The sequence below is a fragment of the Macaca nemestrina genome, unplaced genomic scaffold (genome assembly GCF_043159975.1).
Source record: "Macaca nemestrina isolate mMacNem1 unplaced genomic scaffold, mMacNem.hap1 Scaffold_94, whole genome shotgun sequence".
In the NCBI taxonomy this organism is placed as follows: Eukaryota; Metazoa; Chordata; class Mammalia; order Primates; family Cercopithecidae; genus Macaca; species Macaca nemestrina.
In genome coordinates this window covers 75,001-85,000 of record NW_027257885.1, presented here as the reverse complement: position 1 = coordinate 85,000, position 10,000 = coordinate 75,001, and positions in this window count along the sequence as shown.

The following is a 10,000-nucleotide window of genomic DNA, read 5'->3' as shown; positions in this document are numbered from 1 at the left end:
GGCGTGCCACGCGCACCCGCCACTCGCAGCAGCCTTCCCATCCGCTAGGACGTCGGGCCCGGCCCAGCGGGATCCTCCCCCAACTCGGAAGGGGGAGGCGCGGGCCACAGTAGACGACGAGCCGCGCGCTCGGCCCCCACCGCGGGGTCCGGCGGAACCCTCACTGTCCCCCCACCTCATCCCATCAAGGCGGGGGCAGCGGAGGAGGAGGGTTCTCTGCAGGCGAGTCGCTACGGCAGCGCTACCACAACACAGAGAGAGGCGGCAGGCCGGGGGATCCGGTACCCCAAGGCACACCTCTCGGATCGCTAGAGAAGGCTTTCTCACCGAGGGCGGGTCACGCTCCCCACCCGCCAGTCGCCCCTCGTCGGGCCCGCAGAGGCGCTCAGGGACGCCTGGGGAAGGGAGGGGGCCTGCGGCGCGAGAAGAAACCTGCGGCAACCTTGAGCGTTTGCGGTCAGGGCAGGGGCCCGGCCGGCGCGCGTGCGCGCAGCCCCCAAGGCCCCCCGCCGTCCACCCACCTCCTTTCTGTGAGGCAAGGCGCCTCCAGTTCACCCACACACGACCGATCGGAGGCAGAACGGTAGCCCCTCGGCGGCCGGCCGGCGCACGCGTGGCCGGCCCGAGCCCACCGCAACCGCTCACACGGCCCGCGCTCACCCGCCAGAGGGGAGCACGGGACGTGCGCTCGCCAGACCAGGCGGCGCCCTTCCCCACGTGGGAGGGGCGCGTCTCACTCGACCGCCTCGACCCGCACAGCCAACGAGCTCCCTCAGGACCCACGCGCGGACACCACGGCGGCGACCGGAGGAGGGGGCGCTGGGGGCGGGAGCGACACACCACCGCTCGGCCTCGGGCACCTGAGAGACAACCCGGGGCGCTCCAGGAGCACCGCAAAGGCCCAGGCGGAGCCAGCGCTCGCGCAATACCCGAGAGGGCAGCACGGCGGGCCAGCGGGACAGCACCCCCACCGCCGCGGAGGGGGGCGGCCCACGAGACTACGACCACAAGAGGCGAAAGCGAGGGGTGCCTGCTGCGTCAGAGGACCCCCGCCGACCCACGCCGGACGCCACGAGGCAGACGGCGGGGTCGGGACAGCGAGGTCGGGCCGGGTTCCGCACCCCAGTGCCTCCCAACGCACCGCCCACAGGCGGGGATGGGAGACGGGGGAAACCCCGCGGGCGGGACGAGAAGAACGGGTCTCATTCACCACGAATGCCCGCCCCTCGCCCGTCGCGGCTCGGTCCCGGCCCGGGAGAGCGTGACATCACCACATCGATCAGGGAAAGCATCCCCGGAGCAGGGTCGGCCAGCCAGCCACAGCCTCCCCAGAGGCCAGCGAGCAGATCAGCCTGGCCATCCCCAGCTCCAGGACGGGGGCGGCAGACAACCCGGCAGAGACGAGGAATGCCTGACACGCACGGCACGGAGCCAGCGGGAGTGGGGTTGTCACGGCCGCCCCAGGTGCCCGCAGCGGGGAGCGCACGGTGGCAGGGTAAGCCCGCGCCACCTTCCCCGCCGCCCCCAGGTGGGTCAGAGACCCGGACCCAAGGCGGCACCGGGAGCTGGGACGCTCGGATGCATGAGAGACCGGGCACACGGGCCCCAGCAGGCGGCTCAAGCACGAGCAGGGCCGGCTAGCCGGGTCACCGGGAGGCCGAAGACCCGCAACGCATCCAAGAGACCCAACCTCTCCAGCGACAGGTCGCCAGAGGACAGCGTGTCAGCAATAACCCGGTGGCCCAAAATGCCGGCTCGGAGTGAAACATATACCTCCCCAGGAGACAGGAGGTCGAGTCACCGACCACGCCGCCGGCCCAGGGAACCCGCGACACGGGCATCTGTCCCCAAAATCGCCACCATCGCAGCCAGACACGGAGCACCCAGGGCCCTCTGGTCGACCCCAGGACACACGCCGGAGCAGCGCCGGGCCAGGGACGTCCTCCCGGCCACCCGTGCCACGCAGGGGCCGGCCCGAGTCTCCAGAGCGAGACTCGGAAGCGTTTTCGGCCGTCCCCTCGTACGACCGGGACACACGAGGGACCGAAGGCCGGCCAGGTGTGACCTCTCGGGCCGCACGCGCGCTCAGGGAGCGCTCTCCGACTCCCCACGGGGACTGGCAAACAACAGGTCACGGCAGAGGGACCGCTCCCCGGCACCCGGGGGACGAGGCAGGACGGTCCCCGGCTCCCCACGGGGACTTGGAGAAAAAATTCGGCCGCTGCCTCAGACGGCCAGGATGCGCGCGGGCCCGCGACCGGGCCGGGAAGGGTGTCCCCAGCCTCCCGCCCCAAGCCCGGTGGGTCCCCGCGGGTCGCGGGTCAGGCCTCGGGAGCCGCGGCGTGCTGGTCGACCAACCCCGGCAGCCCCACACCCGGCTCTGGCCCGAAAGCGCAGCGACAACCTCTCCCCACATAAGCCTGCACGCCTGAGCTCTGACTCACAAGTGACGCGCCAGAGCTCTGGCGCGACCGGGACAGCCCGGCTGACGACCGCGGTCTTTCCGGAGCTCTGCCTAGCTCACAGCGGGGACGGTCCCCTCCCTCGGCAGCTGCCACCGCAGCTCCGGAAGCCAAGGGAACGATATAAAAGCGGCCGCCAGATGGAGTCCGACAACCGTCGCGAACGTCACCAAGACAGATCCGGATGGCAGGCCGGCCCGCGGACCGCAAAACCGAAACCGTGAGTCGAGAGACGCTATCCCGAGGCCGAAAACGCAGCCCCTGTACCCCAACCCCACAGAAACGGTCCCCAAACCCTGTCTCTGCATGGACCGCGACACAGTCAGAAGACAACCCACGGCGTGTGGATGTTCGGAGAGGCATCTCGGTGGGAGAAACAACAAGCAAGGACTCGGTCGCGGGTCGTTGAGGACACAGGGAGACACAGAATGCGTAGGCTCTTCCTGAATCCAGACAGAGGAGGAGGGAGGGAGGGAGGGAGGGAGGGAGGGAGGGAGGGCAGGCAGGCAGGCAGGCAAACATAAAGAAGGAAACAGAGAAAGAAAGAAAGGAAGGAAAACCTAAAGGAGAGAAAGAAAGAAAAGAGAACAAAAAAAAGACAAATATCAATATAAGTATTTACATTTGGATATAGGTATAACATATAAAACTACATTAAAATAGAAAAAAATTTATATGCATACACATGAATGAACAGATAAACATGAATAAATAAAAAATAAGATAACATAACATAAGCAAATAGGCCAGGCGCGGTGGCTGACGCCTGTGATCCCAGCACTTTCAGAGGCTGGGGGAGAGAGAGAGAGAAAAAATATGAAAGAAAGAAAGAAAGAAAGAAAGAAAGAAAGAAAGAAAGAAAGAAAGAAAGAAAGAAAGAGAGAGAAAGAGAGAGAGGAAGAAAGACAGAAAGAAAGAAAGAAAGAAGAAAGAGTGAGAGAGAGGGAGAAAGACAGCGAGAAAGAAAGACGAGAGAAGAAAGAAAAAAAAAGAAAGAGGAAAGACAGGAAGAAAGACAAAGCAAGAAAGCAAGAAAACAAGACAGCAAGAAAGCACGACAGAAAGAGAGAAAGAGACAGAAAGAAAAAGCAAGAAAGCAGCAGAGAGAGAGAGAGAGAGAGAGAGAGAGAGAGAGAGAGAGAGCGCGCGCGCGCGAGCGCGAGCGAGCGAGCGAGCGAGCGAGAGAGAGGAGGAGGAGGCGAGGCGAGGCGAGGCGAGGCGAGGCGAGGCGAGGCGAGGCGAGGCGAGGCGAGGCGAATCTACCTGCTTTCACTACATGTGGGGAGAATCAGGAAAGCCCCCACTAACAACAAGGCCTGAAGTGGAGCTGCCATCTGTGAAATCCGAGCAGAAGAGTCCACACGGGTTAAAGACACGAAGCAAGACAGGGAAACAACTGCTCAAAGAGAAGAACAATCTGGCCCAGCCAGGGTCTGTCTCCTGAAGTTGTGTGGGCAACGAGGGAGTGGGACGGAGGGAGGGAGTGGGACGGAGGGAGGGAGGGCCTCCGAGGCTCGTGTCAAACAATAAATGATAATAAAATAAAAGGAAGTTAAAAAAGAAAAAATTGCGCATCATTCGTAGCATCACTGACGCCTTGAAAGGCGAGAGGCATGTGTTTATGTCACTGTGGGACTGTTTTCTTTTTTCTTTTTTTTTTTTTCTTCCCTCTTTTCCCGGAAACTCACTTTTTAATTTTTTCATTTTCCTTTTCTTTTTTTTTTTTTAATTTTTAATTTTACTTTCATTTTTACTTTTATTTTTAATTGTTTGAGAGGTTGTCTCCCTCTCTCGCCCAGGCTGGTGTACAGTGGCGCGATCTCAGCTCACTGCAACCTCCGCCTCCCAGGTTCAAGTGATTCTCCTGCCTCAGCTCGGCCTCCCGAGTAGCTGAGATTACAGACGCGCACGACCATGCCCGGCTAATTTTTGGTATTTTGACTAGAGACGGACGGGGTTTCACCATACTGGCCCTGCTGGTCTGACCACCTCGTGATCCAGCGATCCACCACCCTCGGCGTCCCAAAGTGCTGGGATGACAGGCTTGAGCCACCGCGCCGGGCCTAGTTATTCCTTTTATTTTATTTCTAATTTTTAATTGTACGTATGCATGTATGCATGTATGTATGTATGTATGTATGTATGTATGTATGCATGCATGCATGCATGCATCTATCCTTTTTTTTTTTTTGAGACGGACAGAGAGAGACAGTGAGAAACAGAGAGAGAGAGAGAGAGAGAGAGAGAGACAGACAGACAGACAGAGAGAGAGAGAGAAACAGACGGGGGGGAGAGAGAGAGAGAGAGAGAGAGAGAGAGACCAACAGACAGAAGGACAGACAGAGAAAGAGAGTAAGACAGAAGACAGACACAGGGAGAGAGACAAGCGGGGGGGGGGAGAGAGAGAGAGAGAGAGAGAGAGAGAGAGAGAGAGAGAGAGAGCGCTCCCCTTGGGCCTCAATGGTCTTTGCAATGTTCTTTCACAGATTCTGCAAACACAGTGTTTCCAACATTTGGAATCCAAAGAAAACTGTAACTCTGTAACGTGTCTCCACAGATGAGTAATCACCTCCGATGATAGTTTATTTCTGGTTTTTTTTTTTTTTTTTTTTTTTTTTTTGAGACGGAGTCTCGCTCTGTCGCCCAGGCTGGAGTGCAGGGGCCGGATCTCAGCTCAGTGCAAGCTCCGCCTCCCGGGTTCACGCCATTCTCCTGCCTCAGCCTCCCGAGTAGCTGGGACTGCAGGCGCCCGCCACCTCGCCCGGCTAGTTTTCTTTGTAGTTTTGGTAGAGACGGGGTTTCACCGTGTTCACCAGGATGGTCTCGATCTCCTGACCTCGTGATCCACCCGTCTCGGCCTCCCAAAGTGCTGGGATTACAGGCTTGAGCCACCGCGCCCGGCCTTATTTCTGGTTTTTATCTGGGGAGTTTCGGTTTTTCTCCATAGGTTTCAAGGGGCTCCCAAAGTCCCTTCGCAGATTCCATTAAGAAGAATATTTCCAAACCGACGTATCAAAAGAATGCTTTAAGTTTGTGAGAGGAATCCCCACATTACAAAACCGTTTCACACATAGGTTCTTTTTGGTTTTTATCTGGGGAGAATCTGTTTTTCACCCTAGGCCTCAATTGCAGCCCACATTCTTTTCACAGATTCTACTAAAAGAGGGCTTCCAATCCGCTGAGTCCAAATTAAGTTAGACCTCTGTGCGAGGAATCCACACACAGAGCAGTTGCTCAGATAGCTTCCTTGTAGTTGTTATCAGGAAATATGCGCTTTGCCACCATTGGCCTCCAAGGAGTCCCAAATATCCTTTTGCAGATTATACAACCTAAGTGTTTCCAACCTGCTGCACCGAAAGACGGGTTTAACTCTGTGAGATGAATCCATATATCACAAAGCCAATTCACAGAGAGCTTCTTTCTACTGCTCCTCTGGGGATATTTGATATTTGATTTTTCAACAGAGGCCTCAATGGGCTCCCAAATACGCCTTGGCAAATTCTAGAAAAAGCGTGTTTCCAACACGCTGAATCAAAAGAAAGGTGTAACTCTGCGAGATGAATCCAATCACGCAAAGCCGTTTCACAGATCGTTTCTTCATGGCGTTTAGCGAGGGGATAATCTGGTTTTGACAGCAGGAATTAATGGGTTTTGAAATGTCTTCCCACACATTCTACAAAAAGAGCATTTCCAACCTGCTGAATCACACGCACGCACGCACACACAAACAAACAAACAAGCAAACAAAGAAACAACAGGTTCTACGCTGGGAGATAAACCCAGACATCACGAAGCCGTTTCAATGACATATTCTCTCTGGTCTTTGTCTGGGGATATTCAGTTTTTCACCATAGGCCTCAAGGGCTCCCAGATGTCCCTTTGGAATCTCTACAAAGAGAGCGTCTCCAACCTGCCTAATCAAAACAAAGGTGTAACTCTTTAGGAAGAGTCCACACATCGCAAAGCAGTTTCTCAAATACATTCTTTCTAATTTTCATCTGGGAATATTGGGTGATTCACCATAGGCCTAAAGGGACTCCCAAAAATCCATTCAGAGAGACTGCCCAAAAAAAGTGTTTCTAACCTGATGAATCCAAAGAATGGTGTATCGCTAAGAGATCAATCTACGCATCACAAATCAATGTGACAGATAGCCTCTCTCTGGTTTTAATCTGTGGATAGTCTGTTTTCCAACGTAGGCCTCAATGGGTTTCCAAATGTCCCCTCACAGGTTCTACGGAAAGCGTGTTTCCAACCTCCTGGTTCAAAAGAATTATCCGTTCGAGGTGAATCCACACGTCAAAAAGCAGTTTCACCAGCAGCAGTTTTTCTCCTTTTCCTCTGGGGATGTTCACTTTCACCATAAGCCACAAAGGGCACCCAAATGTCCCTTCGAAGATTCTGCAAAGAACTGCTTCCAATCGGCCGCGTGCAGCGGCTCACGCCTGTCATCCCAGCAGTTTGGGAGGCAGAGGCGGGTGGATCACCTGAGGTCAGGAGTTCGAGACCAGCCTGGCCAAAACGGTGAAACCCCATCTCTACCAAGAACACAAAAAATTTGCCGGGCTTGGTAGCGGGTGCCTGTAATCCCAACTACTTGGGAGGCTGAGGCAGGAGAATCCCTTCAACTGGAAGGCAGAGGTTGCAGTGAGCCGAGATGGTGTCACTGCACTCCAGCCTGGGGGACAGAGTGAGAGTCTGTCTTAAAAAAATAAAAATATTAAGAAAAAAATACTACTACTACTACTACTACTACTACAACAACAACAACAACAACAACAAAATGCTTCCAATCTGCTGAATCAACAGAAAGGTTTAACTCAGTAAGAGGAATCTACACATCGCTAAAAAGCAGTTTTACAGATAGCTTCTTGTTAGTTTTTATCTACCGTTTCCTGGTTTTCACCCTAGGCCTCGAATAGCTCCCAAATGTCCTTTTGCAGATTCTACAAAAGGGCCGCTTCCAACCTGGTATATCAAAAGAAAGGTTTCACTCTGTGAGATGAATCCACACACGACAAAGCAGTTTCAGAGACAGCTTCTTTCTAGTTTTTATTTGGGGATATTCGGTTTTTCACACTAGGCCTCAGTGGGCTCCCAAAGGTATACTCGCGGATTCTACAGAAAGAGTGCTTCAAACCTCCTCAATCAAAAACTAGTTGTAATTCGGTGCCATGAATCCACACATCACAAAGCAGTATCACAGAGAGCTTCTTTCTATTTCTCTGGTGGGGATACTCGGTTTTTCACAACAGGCCCCAATGGGCTCCCAAATGTCCATTCTGCTTCCAAACTGCTGAATCCAAAGGCAGTTTTAACTCGGTATGATGAATCCACACGTCACAAAGCTGTTTCATGAAGACCTTCTCTCTCGTTTTTATCTGAAAACATAAGATTTTTTTCACCATACGACACAAGGGTCTCCGAAATGTACACAGACAGATTCAACAAAAAAACCCTTCCAACCTGCTGAGTAAAAAGAAAGGTTTAACTCTGCGAGACGAATACACACACGACAAAGCAGTTTCACAGAGAATGGTGTTTTTTTGTTTGTTTGTTTGCTTGCTTGCTTGCTTTTTGGTTTGTTTTCTTGGTTTTTTTTTTTTTTTTTTTTTTTTTTTTTGGAGACGCACTTTCGCTCTTGTTGCTCAGACTGGAGCGCAATGGCGCCATCTCGCCTCACTGCGACCTCCGCCTCCCAGGTTCAAGCAATTCTCCTGCCTCCGTTTCCCTTCCCGAGTAGCTGGGATTACAGGCATGTGCCACCACGCCCGGCTAATTTTGTATTTTCAGTAGAGACGGGGTCTCTCCATGTGGGTCAGTCTGGTCTCGAACTGCCGACCTCAGGTGATCTGCCAGCCTCGGCCTCCCAAAGTGCTGGGATGACAGGCGTGAGCCACCGCGCCCGTACAATTGTATTGTATCGTATTGTATTGTATTTACATTGATTGATTGATTGATTGATTGATTGATTGATTTATGCTGCCTGATCAAAGGTCACTCAGGCCCAGTCGTCAAAGTGGCGATTTCCTAGGCAACAAGGAAGGGGGGAGCTTGGAGGTGGGGGCGGGGGCGGTGGAGAAGACACAGTTGCCCCAGGCTGTGCGCAGGCGGCCTGAGCTTCCTTCCTCTGTTGAGGCCTCCATTTTCAGAGTAACAGTGGCCGCTAGGTGATGCCCGACGTCTGCCAATGAGACTGTCAGCCCGGAATGAATTGGGATCGCCTGGAGGGTGAGGCGGGAGGGGGAAGGATGGAGGCCCCCACAGCACAGTGGGTCACCGCGCCCTTCCAGGCGATCCCCACAACTAATCGACCAGGGCCCCTGGGGGCACACAGCCTAAGACCCCAGCCATCGGATCATCTGGAACTTCTGTCCGAAGACGAGAGACGAGAGACCGACTGGAAATTCTCTCGGTCAAGGTCCAAACCTAAAAGAATCACTGACACAGACACCAGGACTAACTAAGACAATTTGTAAAAGTTTCCGTGTTTTGGGTGAATCCGCGTATTTCTGGATCACAAAATTACTGATTTTGAACATTGCGGTTTTTCTACTCCTTACGTGTACGGTCCTGTGATAGACAGACCAGGGGGACTCCTCAGCTCAGAGTCCATGAGGCCAGAAGCTGACATCCTAAATTTCTATGTAGAATGAATTTCAGCAAGCCAGCCAAACACTCTGCCGTAAAACTGTCCGGAAGACAAGCGGTGGTGTTTCGGGGGCGGATTGGGGGGGGGGGGGGGGGAGCCGGGTGCGGTACGCTCACGCCTGTCATCCCCGCACTTTGGGAGGCCGAGGGCAGGCGGATCCCTCGAGATGGTGGCCATTGCACTCCAGCGTGGGCAACAAGAGCGAAAACTCCGTCCAAAACAAGAACAACAACAGAAACGTTAAGTGCCGTCTGCTGTTATTTTTGCTTCCCACCCCGAGAAGAACAGAATACAGCTGTTGTCTCCCTGCCCGCCTGCCTGCCTGCCTGCCTGCCTGCCTGTCTGCGTGCCTGTCTGTCTGTCTATCTGTCTGTCTGTCTGTCTGTCTGTCTGTGACAGGGTCTCGCTCTGTCTTTCGCCCAGACTGGAGTGCAGTGACACCATTGTGGCTCACTGCAGCCTCAACTTCCCCGGGGTTAGGGGATTCTTCTAAGGGATCCTACGGCCTCGGCCTCCCAAAGTGTTGGGGTTACAGGCGTGAGCCATCAGCACCCGGCCTGAGTTCATACATCTCTGGTCTCACTACGCCTTAACCACACGCCCGTGAAGCACTCAAGTCAAGAGAGAGTCGGCAAGAGACTTTCAGCATTCTCTCCCAAAACCAGTGAGGTGGATGGCGGCCCTGTGTTCCCCAAGCTCCTGTGGTTTTAGGTGGCCACGCGTAGAGGATAGAGAGATTTCAAATGTTTCCAGAGAGGCGCAAGCCACAGTCATTCAGGACATCCGAGCGCGAGATGGGGTTTCTGACAGCGACTTAAGGGCCAGGGAGGGCCGGAGTCTGCCGAGGCCCTCGTTCCAGTGGTGGGGCCGATGGAACCCAAGGCTG